The sequence below is a fragment of the Terrapene carolina genome, unplaced genomic scaffold (assembly GCF_002925995.2).
Source record: "Terrapene carolina triunguis isolate 2854851 unplaced genomic scaffold, T_m_triunguis-2.0 Scaffold130, whole genome shotgun sequence".
Classification (NCBI taxonomy): domain Eukaryota; kingdom Metazoa; phylum Chordata; order Testudines; family Emydidae; genus Terrapene; species Terrapene triunguis.
In genome coordinates, this window is record NW_020664481.1 from 17,776,004 (window position 1) to 17,794,108 (window position 18,105).

An 18,105-nucleotide genomic window follows, 5' to 3' on the forward strand; every position below is an offset into this window, starting at 1 on the left:
ACGTCACCCCTCTTTGCATCCATACCCTTCTCTATCACATCCAACACAAGCTGTTTATATTTACTTCCAAGGTCCTTCACAGTCAATCCCCACCCTGCCTATCATCTCTCATTCTCTGATAAGTTGTCGACTCCTGCCTCCGATTAGCCCATAATGCCAGCCTCTGTTGCCCACTTCTCAAATATTCAAACAAGCACCTTCATGCTTTCTCCCATGCTTCCCCTGAGGGTTGGACGGTGCTCCCCTTAAACATTCACAAAACTTCCAGTCCCTCCTTAAAATACTCCTTTGCAGTAATGCCTACAAAAATACTTGACAACCATTAGGCTGCTACTGTGCTGAGACCACTGCCTATCATGCTGGTCAGTATTGTCTCATTGTTTCCATCTGTCTGTCTCTACCTTTTGTCTCTTGTCTAAGGCATGGTCTATACTAACCCCCCAATTCGAACTAAGGTACGCAACTTCAGCTACGTGAATAACGTAGCTGAAGTCGACGTACCTTAGTTCGAACTTACCGCGGTCCAGACGCAGCAGGCAGGCTCCCCCGTCGACTCCGCATACTCCTCGCGCCGAGCAGGATTACCGGACTCAACGGTGAGCACTTCTGGGTTCGATTTATCGCGTCCAGACAAGACGCGATAAATCGAACCCAGAAGTTCGATTGCCTGCCGCCGAACCAGCGCAGTAAGTATAGACAAGCCCTTAGACTGTAAGCTCTTTGGGGCAGGGACTGTTTCTTTGTTCTATGTTTGTACAGCCCCTGACACAATGAGGTCCTGGTTTATAACTAGAGCTTCTAGTAATACAATAAATAATAATAAAAGATTAGGAATATGTAGTTTACTTTAGTACATTTGCAGATTGCATTCTATTGGTTAATATATCAGGTGTAACTGTAATGGCATCAGAGTTGTGGCAGAAGACTTATAGGTAAAATGAGAAAGTTTCCCTATCTAGGGCCCAATCCTGCATGCCCTCTGACCGCAGAAGTCCCACTGAAGTCTGCATATTGAATACTGCAAGATTGGTGCAACTGTGGAAGTAGCCAAATAGTGGGCAAGATACATGAATTTGTAACATACAGATATACTCCATGTATATCCAATAAATGCTGTACATATGTATATATAGCGGGTGAATTATAGTAATTTTACAATTACTCCATGAGACTACAGTAAATCTTGTGATATGGTTTGACAAGACTATTTCAGTCACCTTGTGCAAAAGGAAGTCATCAATTGTGAGATTTTAAGATTTTGTGGCAAATTTCAAGGTGTTATTTGACCTTTCTCATAAAAACCACAATTGAAGCATGTCATTCCTACATGCACATTGTATACGTGCACATAGATATGATCTATTGGTACTATCATAACTTTGTGACTCTGGTGAGATTACAGAACATCATTAGAATGAAGGAGACGGTGCTGAGAGTTTTTTCGGTCTTTAGGGGTTCATTTATGCTGTAATAAATTCCATATTGCCATCTGAAAGGTGGAATCTAAACACTGTAATACAGTAATATTGAAGTATTTGTTTTGCTTCCTCTTTTCCTTGGCCGAAATGCCAGCAAGGGAGTGTTTTTCTGCTTGGCAGGCAGCCAGCAGTTTCCCAGTAAATAATATGAACACTGTCCTGCAGACTAAAGCTGTACATCACTTCAGAAAACGTTCAAGCCCCTGGAGAGCTCAAGGAACCCTGGCTTACAAAGTGTGTCTGGAGAAGATTCTTTTCCCAGCAACTTGCCACACTTTAAAACTGTGTAAGGTTCTCTCTCCTCACCTCTTCCCCCCTCCCCCAAACGACTCCTTATGCTCCTCATCCTTATTAATCATTATGCTCTTTTCCCTCCTCTTCCAGTGTGAAGACAGAAAAAGATTGGCCACTAGGACCCAGAAAAAGAACCCTCAGTAGCTGCATCCCAGCAAGGGTAGGCCAGATCTAATCCCCATCCACATTCACATTGGTACCTGTCTCTTGTGGTGACAGGTACCAACTTAGTAGCTGAAGGCAGCCTGCCTACCCACCTGCTCAGTCAGTCTCAGACAGTGACATCGGCAGGGATTGGTTGCAGTTGATGTAGTTATTTTGGTTTTTGGTAATTGTGGTGTCATGAGTAGACTCCTAAGGTATCTGAGAAAGTCTTATGAGATCATTCAGGCCATTCCTCTGCAAAGGCAGGGTAGAGTCCTTCGGCAGAGGGTATACGAGTACTAAATTGATATCAGAGCAACACTAAAGGTAAGGCCATGAAAGCAATCGATTCTAAACCTCTAGCCCTTACAGGATGAAATATATATATATTGATATCAAGGCTGACAATCCAAGTGGCTACATACATACATATGTGGATGCCTTGGGCAGGAAAAGGGAGCTCCTACACCATGAAGGTCACAGTTACGTGTGACTTATGCTGGCTTCTGTTTGAAAATTGACACAAGAAGCTTCAAGTTTAAGATGGACAGATGTGGACAGATCCTGTCTGCTTCTGCACAGGTGCAAAAGTGGGGAGGGGAAGAGTGGTGGTGTATGTGCAGGGGGCAACAAGAAGAAGCCTGGTGCTTGTGCTCCTTGTTTGCAAGTTGTAGGGGAGCAATAATTTTGGCCAGATAGGCAATACACCTCGAAGAGAGTTTGGCTCATTGAGGTGGATAATCAGGGTGATATCCACCTCTGGCACCTCCAAAAAGATTTAAGAGCCATTCCTAAGTCTATTCTCTGCAATTTCCCAGGCAAAATGCTTCCAGCAGCTGCTGCTTCAGTGTTGCACCTCTCCACACATTCCCAACCCACAGTATAGCTCAGATTTTAAAAGCCACAAAAGAGCCCAACTGTTTAGTGAAAGGATTGCATGCTTGCATGGACTTGAACACAGAATAGATTAATTAATCAATGTTTGCAAAGCCTTTGAAACTGAAAAGTGCTGTAGGAGTTACGGATTGTTATTACTGAACACTTCCCAGTTAGCACTGAAGTTACAATGCCTTTCCCCATACATGTTCCCAAGAACTAGATGGGAAACATGAGGCTGCAGTTGCTGACAATCACAATCATCAAAGGATATGTGAGGGCAGAAAGTGTCCTATAGCTGTCCTTACAAGGAAAGACTTATCTTAAAGTCAAGTTGGCAACTGTCTTATCCTCCAAGGTCTGTAGACAGCTGCTTCCTCATGTATTTGTAACATGTTGTTTTTTTCAGCTAACATAGTTACCAGTTGCCAGAAAGTGATGTGTCCCTATGGGGGGAACACAACAGTTCACTTATCTACTGGTACTTTCAGCAGTTAGCACTGTCCATCAAGCATTTTTGCCTTCTCAAGGGGGTCAGGACCCAAATGGCATCCCATGTTGTTTCAATTCTGCTTTCTCTGAGAATGACTTTGCTTCTCCTCAATATATGTTCCATTCTATGCATCCGAAGAAGTGGGCTGTAGCCCACGAAAGCTTATGCTCAAATAAATTTGTTAGTCTCTAAGGCGCCACAAGTACTCCTGTTCTTTTTGCTTCCTTAGGTAAACTTACTACACTAGCAAAATCTAGGCTAGGGTCTTGCAACACACCAAACATCTTCATTTTCTTTAACAGTCATTACTAGTGTGAAAAGAAACTTAATTTCCCACAGTTTACAAAAGGTGTTAGATTTCCATAAATCTGCCTTATCTTCACAACAGAAGCAAGTCCTCTTAAAAGTGGGGTGTTTTTCTGATGATCAGTATACTGGGTTTTGCATTTGTTCTTCTCCCTATATTTCATACAGAAAATCCTGCACTGCAATAGTCATACATCCTTTTCCCTGGAAAAAAGTCTGGAAATGTTCAGATCTGGTGTTTTAGGTTGGCTCAACCTAAAAAAAGCCAGCTGTAAAATTAAGAACTGAATCCAAGTTTAGATTCCAAATGCCACACATTTGGTAGGGTGTTTGGATCTGGGTTTTTGTTTTGGGTTCACTGCTAATGCCCAGTTTCTGTAACTTGATAGTATATGTTTATTAGGGAAGGCAGTTGGCAGGCACAATCATATGTGAAGACTTTAGAAAAACATTTGATTGATATAGCTGATGCATATCAATAATTATTTTCAAATTTACAGAGAAGTCATCAGCATCTTTCTTTGCATTTCTGTGAACTGTGTATGAACTTGAGATGGGGGAACTTGTACAATTACTATATAAAACACACACACACATGAATCCCTGTTGCTGCCAATGACTTTCAAATGCCTGCTAAAAACAAAATTCCAAATGCTAAGATTTTGTGTGTGAATGTGTGTGTAAATGGCAAGAGGTGTTCTTTTCCTGACAACTCGGTCCTGCAGAACATCTGCCGTACATGGAAACAACACCAAAATAAGACTTGCTTGAATAGTTTTCTTTGGAGATTTCAGACTCTTCTCTCTATAAGATGCTATTAATTAGGCACTGAACTCTTTTGCATGAACAAAATATAAAGCTTTTCATAGATACACTGCTCTTTACTCTGAACACTGAGGAGGACTGTTTATTCTTGCTGCACAGTCTTTGGTCTCATGAACTGTAATCGCTTACAGCTTTACCTCTGTGCTTACTGATAATGCATTGCTTGACCAATTAGTGAAATCAGCTCATTCTTCACTCTAAGAGACTTTCAGATAGGATCTTAGATGTGTCTTTGAAGATTTTGAGATGTTTGTTAAGAACGAGGATCATGTTTAACAGCCCTTTTAACTCTCTGTATGATGGCATAATCAGAGCCTTTAAATAATATTGATTGTTGAGTGTTTGCTGCGCACAATGAATCAGGAGATAATTAATATCAATTATGATTAACAATGATTAGTGATGTATGAAGTGATTATTTACTAGTGCATGTATGTCTAAATACATTAACAAAGTTATTTTAATACTTTGCACTTATATGCACTTTTTCATTTAAGTACTTTTATTTCCAGTTTCACAGATAGGAAAACTGATGCACAGACAGGTTAAGTAACTTACCCAAGGTCACAGCAGTCTAGCACCAGAGATTGGCCACCACATCAAAGAGTTCTAGTTTTACTCTGCCTGGCATGGTGATGTTGTGGGTTGTTCAGGCCTGGATTGCATTAATACAATATGTGATACTGATGAATTATGCAGGGAGAAAGTTCATATTTCTTCATGGCACATGTTTTCAATCCTTAAAACTACAGACATGTAGAAACCTAAGTAAATGATCATGGGGAAAGAATGCACACCGAAAACAAGCTAAGAAACTAACTTTGCAACAAGCATTTTACTTGCTTGGTGTATGGCTTTTTACAGAAAAAGTTTAAGGCATTAGGCAAAAGGTCTAACGGAACAGTAGATTTGTGGGTAAAACAGTGGATTGGGACTCTATATATCTGTCACAGACTTCCTGTGTATGACTTTGGGCAAGTCATTTAACCTGTCTGTATCTCAGTGCCCCGTCTTCTGCTTGTATGTTGTATCCTTTTTTTCCATCCTTTATCTGTCTTGTCTATTTAGAATGCAAACAATTCAGGACGGTGAGTATCTCTTACTTTGTGCATATCAGCACTTAGCCCAATGGGGCTCTGACATAGGAATAATAGTAAAAGCTACAGAGTGGTAAGACAGACTCCCCAGTAGTGGTGGTGGACTCCATGGCCAAGTCTACACTACAGGACTACATCGGCACAGCTGCGCCACTGTCACACATCTGGTGAAGACGCACTATGCATTTCCTATCGACATAGTGCCAGTGTGGATAGCGTTGATGTAACTTTCATTTTGCAGGTGGGTGTCTCTTTCACACCCCTGAGCAACGTAAGTTACATCGACTTAAGCGGTAGTGTAGACCAGCCCCATGTCTCACAAGGTAAGAACAGGTTAGGTAAGAGAGGTATATGGGAATAATGAACAATTGGGAGTAAGCTTGCAAACTGCGTGGAAGACTCCATTGATATTTTGTGATTTTACTAACATAATACAAAGCCAAATTCTGTTCTCAAATACCAAAAATCAACAGGAGTTTCTCATGCAATTCTGAGGACAGAATTTCATCATTCAGGGGGTCTCATCAAATAAACGCAATCAATTTAGTGTCTCTCAAAATCACAAAGGTATTAGTAAACTTCTAAATCTAACCTATGCTGAGACATTAAGAACATAAGAATGGCCATACTGGATCAGACCAAAGTAGGGTGACCAGACAGCAAATGTGAAAAATCGGGATGGGGGTGGGGGGTAATAGGAGACTATGTAAGAAAAAGACCCAAAAATCGGGACTGTCCCTATAAAATCGGGACATCTGGTCACCCTAGACCAAAGGTCCATCTTGCCCAGTATTCTGTATTCCCACCGTGGACAATGCCAGATGCTTTGGAGGGAATGAACAGAACAGGTAATCAAGTGACCTTCTACAACAGTGGTTTTCAACCTGTGGTCTGTGGACCCCTAAGATTTCCAAAGGGATCCACACCTCCATTCAAGTTTTTCAGGAGTCGGCAAATGGAAAGAGGTTGAAAACCACTGTTCTACAGCAATGTTTCAGCCCTCACAGTAGGTAACAGGTATATGCCACTTTGAGAAAGTGCCTGCCTACCAGTAATAAAATATTATGCCTGTTACTATAAGCATTTCTGCAGTAGAGTGAGGATTCAATAAACCATTTGGCTTAGTTTCAGTCATGATACTTTTTCTGCTAAACAGGACTGAAACCTGCTGGTCTTCTAGACAGAGTGTAGTCAAGAGCTGGGATAATGTGGGTGTCAGTGAGAGTGAAACAGCTTTAAGATGTAGACTGGTGTGACTAGTACAGGAATCCAAAAAAGCATTTTTTTAAAAAAAGAAAGGGGGACATTTTTGTACCAGATTTGGATCTCACTCATTCTGGTTGTAAAATTTAAAACCAGAGTCAAAGTCAATAGAGTTGCTCTGGATTTCTACTGCTATAAGTGAGATCAGAATCTGGCCCTTTGTTTTTAAACATTGCACCTAGGACTCAATTTATTTTGGTACTTGTGTAACATTTATAATAGATATTTATTTGTTTTGCTTAATTCCGCAACAGGCATCACAAGAAAATACAAGACTATTTTATTATCTTTAAACTGTCTAAAGCTGCAAAGAATTTGCATAATTCTCTTGACCGTTCTTTTTTAAGAAACTGAACCTGGTACTGTCTAAAGGGAAAATTTCACTGCCCAGATCCCATGGGTCTTGTGTGGAGAAGCAGATGGAATGTAGGGAATGACATAAAAAAATCAAAAGAAATAAAGCCCCCCCAAACTGGTGTAGGCCCCTTAAAGTAAAACTTATTTAAAGACAAAAATTTAAAAGATCTGTTTTTCTTTGTGTATGTTGTTTTCTTCTCCCAGCCCCCATACAGTTAATTTCTGTAAGGAACATACATAAAACAAATGAGAAGGCAAAGAGGAACTAACAAGGGAGAGGGCTCACATACACACTTAATATCTGAAACTGCCACTGCATTGATCAAGACAAAAACCCAAAATAAGGGACTCAACATAAATTATACAGACAGCTTTTTATTATGGAGGATTTGGCTTCTAAAAAGTAACACTTTCTCTGGACTCACTTTCATGATTCAGCATCTCTCTGATGGAATGAATTTGCAATGAGGCAAGGTAGTAAATATAGATTGGCTGGACCTTTGCTAAAAACTTTTGAGGTTAAAAAACATGCAGAAACCCTTAATGCTGTGTGAAAGGTATTCTTGAAGCAATTTTACCAGTATAGCAGAACCCTGAGATTTCAGGAGCATCCTCACCACATGAAATTTCCAGCACCAAAGAAGTCTAGCTGTGTTTGGATAAACTTTTGCCCTTCTGTGTGCTTATTAAAAGCTAGGGTAATTCTCTGCTCACTCTAATACCAGGTGTTGGTCTTTGACAGATGATATGGTTTTTTGGGGGTAGGGAATTTAATTAGTTCAGGGCCTGGTTCTCTCTGGAGTAGAAGGGGTGAGGCACAAGATACAATTCTTGTTTAGTCCCATTTCCCCTCCCTGCCCTGTACAAGGCTAAACACTAGACCAGCATAACAAGTGAGCACAGGACTGCAGTGCAATTAGGCCAGTCGACACTAGTGAGGACTGTGATTTTACTGGCCATTCGCTCAGGTGATTGCAGTTACTGGGTGCATATTAGTACAGGCTTCATTGGACTCTTAATTATCCTCTCACCTGCTACACTGACTGCTTGGCTTCTTCCTCAGATCCCTGTCCCACTTGTGGGGTGTGTGTGTGTTCAGAAAAGTTCCTACCCCAAAGCATCCCTGTGGATCAGGGGAGATACATGGGGGTGAGGGAGAAAGAGGGGTGATGGAGGGGGAAGTAGACACCAAGTGGGGTAGGAAAACAGGGTGTAATGGGTGTGGGGGAGCAGAGTGGAACTAGGGTGTAATGGGGGGATGGGAGTGGAAGCGGAGCAGAGGGCGGGAGGGAGGCTAAGGGAAGAGAGGCGTGGGGTAATGAATGAGGGAGGAAAAGCCGGGGACAATGAGGGGGAAACAGGGGGTCCTAATTCTACAGCCCCGCCCACGCCCTCTCCCCGCTGCTGCAGGCGGGCCGGGCGCTAGGCTCGGGGGCCGGGACGGGAGGGGGGATGTGGCCTCAGCACCCCAGGCGGGGAGGCGCCGCCGGGGCAGCGCTTGGAGGAGGCGCCTTGCAACAGATGGGTAAAGCCGGCTCCTCACTGAGTCCCGCATTGGCCGGCAGCGGCCGAGCGAGGCGCGTGGGAGCCCCTCGCAGGGAGGGAGAAAGGCGCGGCCGCTGTGTGGTCCTGCAGGCAGGCGGCGGAGCGGACCACCCCCAAGCCCTGCTCGGGGCGGTGAGGCGGCTGCCTGCCCCCAAGGTCCCCCTGCTGCTGCGGTGTCCCTGAGCTGCTCGGGGCCATCTCCGGCCGGCTCTCCTCCCCCGGTGCCGTAAGTAACCTCTCCTCCTGCGGCATTGGGGCTGCAGGGGTGGGCACGGGGGAGCGGGGTGAAGAAGTTGCCGGGCTTTCAGCGTCTGGGGACGGGGGACCCGGGTCTTACACTGCTGCATTTGCCTTCTCCGTGCACTTGAGGCAGAAGAGTCAGGGCTGCTTATTCCTGTGTCTAGCGCTTAGCTTCTTCTGCCAGTGTGACCTGTAAAAAGTGGGGAGCGGCAGAGAGCCCAGTCAGGACCCAAACCAGTGCAGTTCCTCAGGCTGCAAGACGGTCCCCATCAAAAGGATGCTGCCCTCGGATTGTAAAGTATCCGTGCCCGTTGTAAGTAATTATTCACAGTTCTCCTTCTCCAGCGTGCTTACCAGAAAGGGAGGGAGGTTTCTCAGATGGGGAAACCGAGATGCAGGGAAGGGACTCACCCAAGGTCACACAGCAACCCCGGGGGTTGAGCTGGATTAGGTGCTCAGGTAGGGTAATGTGGGCTGTATTGAAAACTTTGATCCCCAGTTCTGTGCTCTAACTGTTAAACCACACCGTGAGATGACTGCTGGGAGAATACATTTTTGTGAAGTAGTTTTCTGAAGCACTGTGTATAGGCATGAAACCATGGACAGAGGGCAATAGCAGTTCTGTGGCTCATCTCCTCCAGGTTTGCTCTTTTTACTATCTGGTGGTAAATATTAGGCTCCATAAACAAGAACACAAGCCACTGAAGAAAGAACCAATGGTTTTTCTTTCTTACTCACTATCACCAGGCATTTTAGTGTCTCTTATGCTGAATGTTTCCCCCCAAACATTTTAAGATACCCTAGAATTTAATACAACCAGGAATTCAAAGGCCATTACAAATGACAATAGTTTCTGTTGTTTATAGCTCTCTGGCCATATGCACAGTAATTCAGACAAGCCTAAACTACAATTCCCTAATAAGCCTGAATTTAGCTATTTTATGTCCTCAAGCTGCCAAGTTCTGACATCCTCAGTTAGCATTTACTCTTGGTATGTAACCTCATCCTTGGCTTCAGTTTGGTCCCTTGTCACATGGAAGCAAAGCTGAGCCCTACTGACGCTTGGAAGAGTGATGTCTCCTTTTACTGAAACTTGCTCCCATGGCCGCCACTCAAGCCAATCTGTGATGTCCAGGCCAAAGTGGTTACCTGCCAGAGCTCAAGTTAAAGATCCTATGGCTCAGTTGATGATGCTGGATGCTTCAGAGAGAGGAGGAAAAAACAACGCAGAAGACAACTGCAGAGGCTTTTAACATGAGGGAGAAAATATTCCTTTCAGATCTTCAAAGGTGATGATGCGACACACTGGAGCATGAGATTCACTTGCCTTTTCAGCAGTCTTAGCTTGCATAATGGCAAGTACTGCAAATCTCATTCTTGTCCTTAACAGAATCCAGCCATTGCCCTTTATTCCCTGGTGTGGGGTAAAAAGCATCTAATAAGATTTCATTATATTCATTATTTTGTATATCTCAAGGTTTCTTCTGACTCCGCCCTTATTCAGGCTAAATCCCAATCTACACTATATAAGACACCCCCCCCCCCCCACACACACACGCTATACTTCTAATTCTATTGGGATCCAGAAAGGTATGTTTGCTTTGATTGTACAAATCAGTATCCACCCAAGTATGGGACAGCACCAAGCTCAAGCCCTACCTTTGAGTAGCAACTTCTACATCCTTTTCCTTGCAAACTCTAGATAAATTAGAACTAAGCCAGCGCTAGGTATAAGCAGACTAAGCAATTGCTTAGGGCCCTGAGCAACTCAAGGGGGGCCCCTGTTTGTTTTTTAGTATGTATTGTGTTGGGAGCTTCCTCTCCCGCCCCCAAATATTCCTGTTTAGGGCACCCAAGGGCTAGCACTACCTCTGGGTTAGAAAAATGTTGGCTCTCCCTGTCGACAGAAGTAACCAATCTGCTTCATCAATCGGAACATTACAGTGGACCAGAGAGATACTGCCATATTTTATGTAAACTTCCTGCATCCAACCCCAGTGACTTCATCTCCAGCAGCTGACACACAGGGATACCAAATGTGAAAGAAATCAGCAATCCTTTTGCAGTGAGAGAGGAAGAAACGACGGAAGGAAAACCCGAGAATATAATAATCTAACTTGCAAAAGTAACTGATCTACATATTTGGCTGGATGATTAACATGATCTTTCTCCTATTTCAAATGAGAAGAGAGAGTGGAATACAGCAAAATCATTTCATATATATTGAATGATATATATTCTGGAAGACTGAAATTAATTATGCTCAGAATGAAGAGAGTGTTTAATTTCTGTAAAAAATATAGTAAAGAAGAGATTCACAGGCTAATAATCCATACTTCTTACTGGTCTTTCCCTTTATCTAGTAGTAATTATTTGCCTCTCACAGTAGATAGGTACAAGATGGCTTGTGCAACAAACCTTACTTTTATAATATAGAATATATTTTCATTGAATTTTGTGGAATTCTTTTAATGTATATTCTCCTTTTGTCAAAATTTCTTGAAATAATTCACACACCCCTTCACCCAGCACTAGGGTTCTCAGGTACTTCACTTCTACATCTAGTGGGTAAAATCTGGCTCTAGAGGGTTGCATACTGTTTTCATAGATTCTTGGACTGGAATAGCAGGACCAAATACTGTCTAGACCATCCCTGATAGACATTTATCTAACCTACTCTTAAATATCTCCAGAGATGGAGATTCCACAACCTCCCTAGGCAATCTATTCCAGTGTTTAACCACCCTGACAGTTAGGAACTTTTTCCTAATGTCCAACCTAGACCTCCCTTGCTGCAGTTTAAACCTATTGCTTCTTGTTCTATCCTTAGAGGCTAAGGTGAACAAGTTTTCTCCCTCCTCCTTATGACACCCTTTTAAATACCTGAAAACTGCTATCATGTCCCCTCTCAGTCTTCTCTTTTCCAAACTAAACAAACCCAATTCTTTCAGCCTTCCTTCATAGGTCATGTTCTCAAGACCTTTAATCATTCTTGTTGCTCTTCTCTGGACCCTTTCCAATTTCTCCACATCTTTTTTGAAATGCGGTGCCCAGAACTGGACACAATACTCCAGCTGAGGCCTAACCAGAGCAGAGTAGAGCGGAAGAATGACTTCTCGTGTCTTGCTCACAACACACCTGTTAATACATCCCAGAATCATGTTTGCTTTTTTTTGCAACAGCATCACACTGTTGACTCATATTTAGCTTGTGGTCCACTATAACCCCTAGATCCCTTTCTGCCGTACTCCTTCCTAGACAGTCTCTTCCCATTCTGTATGTGTGAAACTGATTTTTTTCTTCCTGTTCTCTAATTGCTGCCTAGCTACTATTTGCACCTTATGGTTGCCATGTGTAACCTCAATGGTGCAAGAACAAACGCTATTTTTGTTTTTTCACTTCTCAACTTTGCTTCCCAAAACTCCTCAGGAAGCAGTTGCTTGCACGCAAAAAGCAATGCCAGAGCCAGTATACACAAAGCAAAGAGGTCACCACCATCACCTCATCAGCTTATGTTCCCGGTACACAGGGCCGGCTCCAGGCACCAGCCCACCAAGCTTGTGCTTGGGGCGGCACCTGGAGGGGGGCGGCGCTCCGGCCGCCGGGGAGAGCGGGGCCACGGCCGGGCTCGCCGCCCTCCCCCCCGGCGCTCTGGCCGCCATCCCCTGCCGCGCCCTCCCCTGCCGCGCTGGGGGCGGGGGGGACGGGGGCGGCCGGAGGCGGCAAAAAAGCCAGAGCCGGGCCTGCTGGTACAGACAAGAATAGGCAATACAGAATGGCATGCTCATTTGACAGGGCATTAAGTCACTTACAGAACTGAGGGAGAAGAGAAAATCTTGATCAAGTGTGCCGGGGAAACCCATGATCACAGTGCTTCCTGTGACTTTTAATGACTTTTCTAAATTCTCATCTGCAGTATCTTTAATTGTAGAGATAGTCAGGAACTTTTTGAAATACGCTCATAGAAATATGCAGTTTCATCAACACCAAAACATTTTGCAAAGAGATATCAATTTCAATGAAGGTTTTGTCAGGACAGTTTCTCAGGTCCAGTGTGGACTTTTGAGGGGGAGAGAGAGACTGACCTATTTGATCTGAAAACAGACATTTTGACGCTTTAGTTTCCCAAAAATCTTCTAAAGGTTGTAGGTTTGTTTCAGCATGGAATGAAAATGAATTTCGAAACCGTGAAAGTTGTAGTGAAAAGGATTTGTCCTCCTGCCAGCTCTACTTAACAGATTTGAAATAGCTCTTGTTTTTAAAGTATAGCAGTTTCCATCGTTTGGTGATTTTTTTTGGTCTGCTAGTGTGCAAAAATAGTGTATAGAGGGGACCTGCAGAGATGAGGCAACTTTGATTAGAAAGAGCATTGAGGATAACTGTCAACTAATAGTTAGTCAGTCTTTGTATGGGGGGAGAAGATGTAATTTGAGGAGATTTATTTTATAATCTGAATTGTTTAAATAAAACGATATCACTGGAAATTAGCTTCAGACTTGTATTGTTGTTAGTTTCAAAACTTTTCTGCAAAGACTGATACTAAAGTTATGTAAGTCCTGAACAATGATTGAGAAAAGAATTGTTGTATTCACTTTTGAATAAGCAAGAAGGTGTTTGCTCCTATCATAGTTTGGTAAATCAGAGATTTTATTACAATTTCTTGTGAGGAATCATGCTTAACTTCCAGTGCTCACATAGGCACATGAAAAATCTGTGCACATTTTGAGTGGTCCCAACTGGATGTCTGTTTGGGATCCTGATCTGTGCACACTGATGCCTACATTTGTGCGTATCCTGCCATAGCCATTTGGAGTTTTGGACACACAATCTTGTTACAAGATCACAAAATATACCCGTGTGAGTGGCACTGAAATTCTTCCCTAGGTGTCAATTGAACAGTTTAACAACTCATAACCCCGAATAAACCTTTTATGTACTTAAACAACCAAAATCCCACCAAAATCTGGTCCAAATAAAAGTTACTTTTAATTTGCTTCGCCCCAGTGAACAGGGTTTTCTGTAATGATCAATATTGATGAGCTTGCCCCTGACCAGTCTGGAACAGCTGGCTTCTCTTGGGGTTGGTTCTGATGTGAATTTGGTTTTGGGGCCTAGCAGGCATATGTGTGAGGGGAGAATAATAAATAACAGTACTACAAAAGATCTAACTACGGACCCTGCTTGTAGGGAACATAGCTATAGAGAGAACTCTGTTTAAAGCAGGTTGAAAATTATGACGCTATTATTACTCTATGATATATATTTATATTTTTGTACAGCTCCCAACAGTGTGCATGGTGCCACTGTAGTACAGATAGACCATTCCTGCCCTGGCTTTATAGTCTAATTTTAGACATGAACTACCAGTTGGAGAACGGAACGGTGTGTGGCAGGAGATAATAGTATATTGATGTCTTTAAACTGAAATTCCAGTTATAACCACAAAGACATTCTGTGGGAGATGCAAAGACTCCTCTAGTAACACTCTCTTGTTAGTAATAAGTTTGTTTAAATTTTGTTTCTATTGGGGGATAAGGGGAGGAATGGAAAGAGACGGATGCTCCTTGGCCAGCAATAGGGAGCAAGAATCTCAAAAGGGAGACAGAAGTGACACTACTGCACTCATCTCCCCAACCCACCTGCAGTGCTCCTTTGTAGGAACTCTGGGCAGTTAAGGCTATATGGGTTTTAGAGTGGGGAGCAGCTAGTCTGAGTGACTCCCTTCCCTGGCCAACTGGGGGATTTCCAAGTGGGAATCCATTCAGCAGTTAATATCTATCTATTTCTAGATTAACTATCCATAGCTTCTCACCCTCTCTGTAGGCATTCTAACCCCTCTCTTATGAGCCAATTTGCCATGGATTAAAGGAGGGTTAGTGAGAAGCAGAGTGGGGCATGCAATCTGCCTGGACTCCCCGAGATCTGCTAGGTAGGGATGAGTTTTCCCTGGGAATTCTCTGGCTCATCACAGTGTAGGGTGACCAGATGTCCCGATTTTATAGGGACAGTCCTGATTTTTGGGTCTTTTTCTTATATAGGATCCTATTACCCCCCACCCCCTATCCCGATTTTTCACACTTGCTGTCTGGTCACCCTATCACAGTGAGAGTGCCACAGCCTCCTACTCCCTTTGTATGGGCACAAACCACTCCTGAAGGGAATTCCATCAGGTTCTCCGCACAGCCACCTAGGCAGAGTTCCCCCCGTATGTACGTATGCCGCTTTTTCCATAGGATGGTAGAATCGAGGCCAAAGTTAATATGCCAGTTCGATTTTTATACTCTAGCTTTATTATTGGCAATCCTCCCCAGCACAGTCCGGCGGGTGGGTGTGAATGGTATAGGAGGGGTGGGTGTTGTCGCGGAAGTGCAGGTTGCCACTAGGAAAGATTGAAAGCTTCAAAACCAGGAAGCACAAGATGCACAGTTAGGGGTTGGGCACTAATGTGTTTAGTCCTAAAGGACCCAATTCACTGCTGACCTGTGGCCTCTTTGCACCACGTGGCGACCTCCCCCTTTTAGTTGCACAGGGCATTTGCGGGTGGAATGGGGCAGAGGAAGGTGGGGTGGATCTGAGGCAGGTGGAGGCATGATGGGGTGGAAATATGCTCCAGCAGTTATGTACTCCTACCATAGGCCATATGGGTCACTGAAGCTGGGCTGTAATTTTGAACAGTCTTAGGAGTGCTTCATCCAGTGAGGAAGGCTGCTCCTGCTCACAGCAGGCCCTGAATAGGGGAGGAGAAAGCCAGCCTGCCTCTCTCTCTCCTTTTGATTCTGGTCCAGAGACTCTAGTCTAGTGGAAGTGCTCAGGGGAGTGAGGGTGGTAGGATGAGTATCTTATTTTGCTAGAGCACTGAACTAAAAATCCTCTTTATCCCTTCCCTTGCACCCCGTTTCCCCCCCCCCTCCACAAACTAAGTTAACATATTAATGTTGGTTCATCTCTACAACAAGGTGTGGATTTTTAATTGTGGTGCTGGAATATATTTAAAATAAGAGGACTCATAAAATATAAATTGAGAGAAGAATTTTTTCATAGATTTAGGTACAAGAGCCTCTGATCTGCATTTGAGGATAGTCATTTTGCAGGGGTGCATGAGGCTTGGGATAGGACAGAATTTGCCTCACTAGTCCGAATATGTTTCTGTGTTGCTATATGCTCTCCAGTGTGATTAAATATTCCACTGTTTATTGTCTCCTAGATGATACATCCACAAGCAGAGCTGTAGGTATCCCTAAACAATGATTAATTTCTTCATAATTTCAAAGTCCCGCCCCCCCCCCTTAGCACATATTGAATTTAAATAAAATTGCTCACTTATCTGCCTTGTAGATTTACTATTGTGTGCCTACCTCCTAACTGGTTAATAGGGACCATTCAAAAGTGGATCTAGTACTGTGTGTGAAAATCTCATATCCTTGAAAGTGCAGCCATTGTCTGAAATATATCTTTTCCCCAAGATTCCATGATATGTGTATTAGGTATTTGTAACACCAGTGTCAAACTCAATTGTGAAGTAAAGATTTTTGGGTCAAATTCTGGCCTCCATTTTTCACCTGCAACCCAATGATTCTGCAAGGGGGACACTGCCTGGAGCATGCAGTACGACTGGATGGCAAATTTGGCCGGTGGTGTAGCAAGTTCCTTTCTTTACTCTCAGTAATTGCATAGGTATTTCTGTCAATTGTTTGTGCATACTTTTTTCTTTTTCCCTGTCTTGGATCAGTTACACTGGGCAAAGAGATGCATTCCACATTGATTCCTGGAATTGTCCTAAAATGATTCCCTTTGGGTTTAATAATACAAAAGCTAACTAGTTTAACACCATTATACATTGTGATCTGCGTATTTGTTGACATGTATGAACTAAAAACTTTAAAAGTGGAAAACTTATTTTTTTCTTCAGCTTGTTTGTTTCTTTTGCCTAACGTCTCTTAGGGACATGAAGATCTATATTTAAGGCATAAGGAGTAGTCACTCTTCCTTTGGAGCAAATTGAGTGTTTCTCAAGATGCAAATGGTTTCTAGATTGTTGTTCTTTCATTAGGCTGGGATTTGAAAACCTTTTACTACTGCAGACCTCCAGATCTGACTGTGCCAGGTGCATGGTATGTGCCTTAAGGTTATATTGGTGGGAAGACGGATTTGTTTCTAGAGACTTGTTAATGCAGGAAAGATAAAGCTCTGTTTCATATATGGGTGGACTGGGGTGGGTGACAAGAACAGACTAATACAAAACTAGATGGGACATTTAGTTCCTTTGGCGTAGACTTCAATACTGGATGTCTGGAATGAAGTCAGTGGGATTCTTTCAACTTCAATGGGTGCTGGATCAAGCCCTGAATAACTGCCACTGCTCAGCAAAAGCTTTGGCGTATGAAGACTTTCCTTTGTGATTTGTGGAAAAACTGTGTTCTGAAGTGTACGTTTGGTCCTAAAATAGTGTAGAATTTAATCCAGAATGGCTTACATTCTTTTCAACACTATTGAGATTAACAGAATAGCACAAGTTGTAAGTTAGGACAGAATCTGGCCCTTTTAAATACAAATGTCATTATTCAGGTGGAGTCAGGGAAGGAGAGATTAATGTCACTAATTGTAACATACTTCTTTAGTATCACCAACTTGTTTGTGTTATAAACAAATATATTGCAGGTATTTCTGTCAGTGATCAAGATGCTGTTCATATCCAGCTGTGAATGGTTGTTAGCTCCCAATGCTGCAAGAAAAGAGTGGGATTTTCATCTTTAATTTTGTGCAGCAGCTAGTTGCATGTATTTATAACTATACATTCAAACAGAGTTGGGTGTGCATATCATTAACATTTTTTAAATAGTTGTGTTCATTTCTTTGGGCAGAATTAAAAAGAAATTTTATTTTTCCCAACTGTTTTATTATTTACTGAACAAAGCCTTTCACTCTGTCACAGCACTAGCAGCATTAGAATGAGGGACTTTAACAAAGATTTGGTTCTACTACATCACTCTTTGTTTCAGGTGAGAAATAGTACAAGACTTCAGGGATTTGTGGAAAAATTACACAGTATTAATACCTAGAAAAGTTACACAGCTGGCAAGCTTGTTTCAGATATAACTTATTATTACATGGCAATTGCCATTTGAAGCATATCTCAAAATTTGGGTGGAAGGGTGAAAATACATAGCTGGCACTGGCGGTGACTTTG

At 42.8% G+C, this 18,105-nt stretch overlaps 1 protein-coding gene across 1 annotated transcript in view; it reads left to right on the forward strand.

Annotated features, from left to right (window-relative positions):
- Positions 1–8,701: 8,701 nt before the first annotated feature.
- Positions 8,702–18,105, forward strand: part of SULF2 (sulfatase 2) — a 261,320-nt gene continuing 251,916 nt past the window's right edge. Inside the window, exon 1 of the mRNA XM_024207533.2 lies at positions 8,702–8,904. The gene's annotated coding sequence lies outside the window, so the exon portion shown is untranslated. The remainder of the gene's footprint in view (positions 8,905–18,105) is intronic.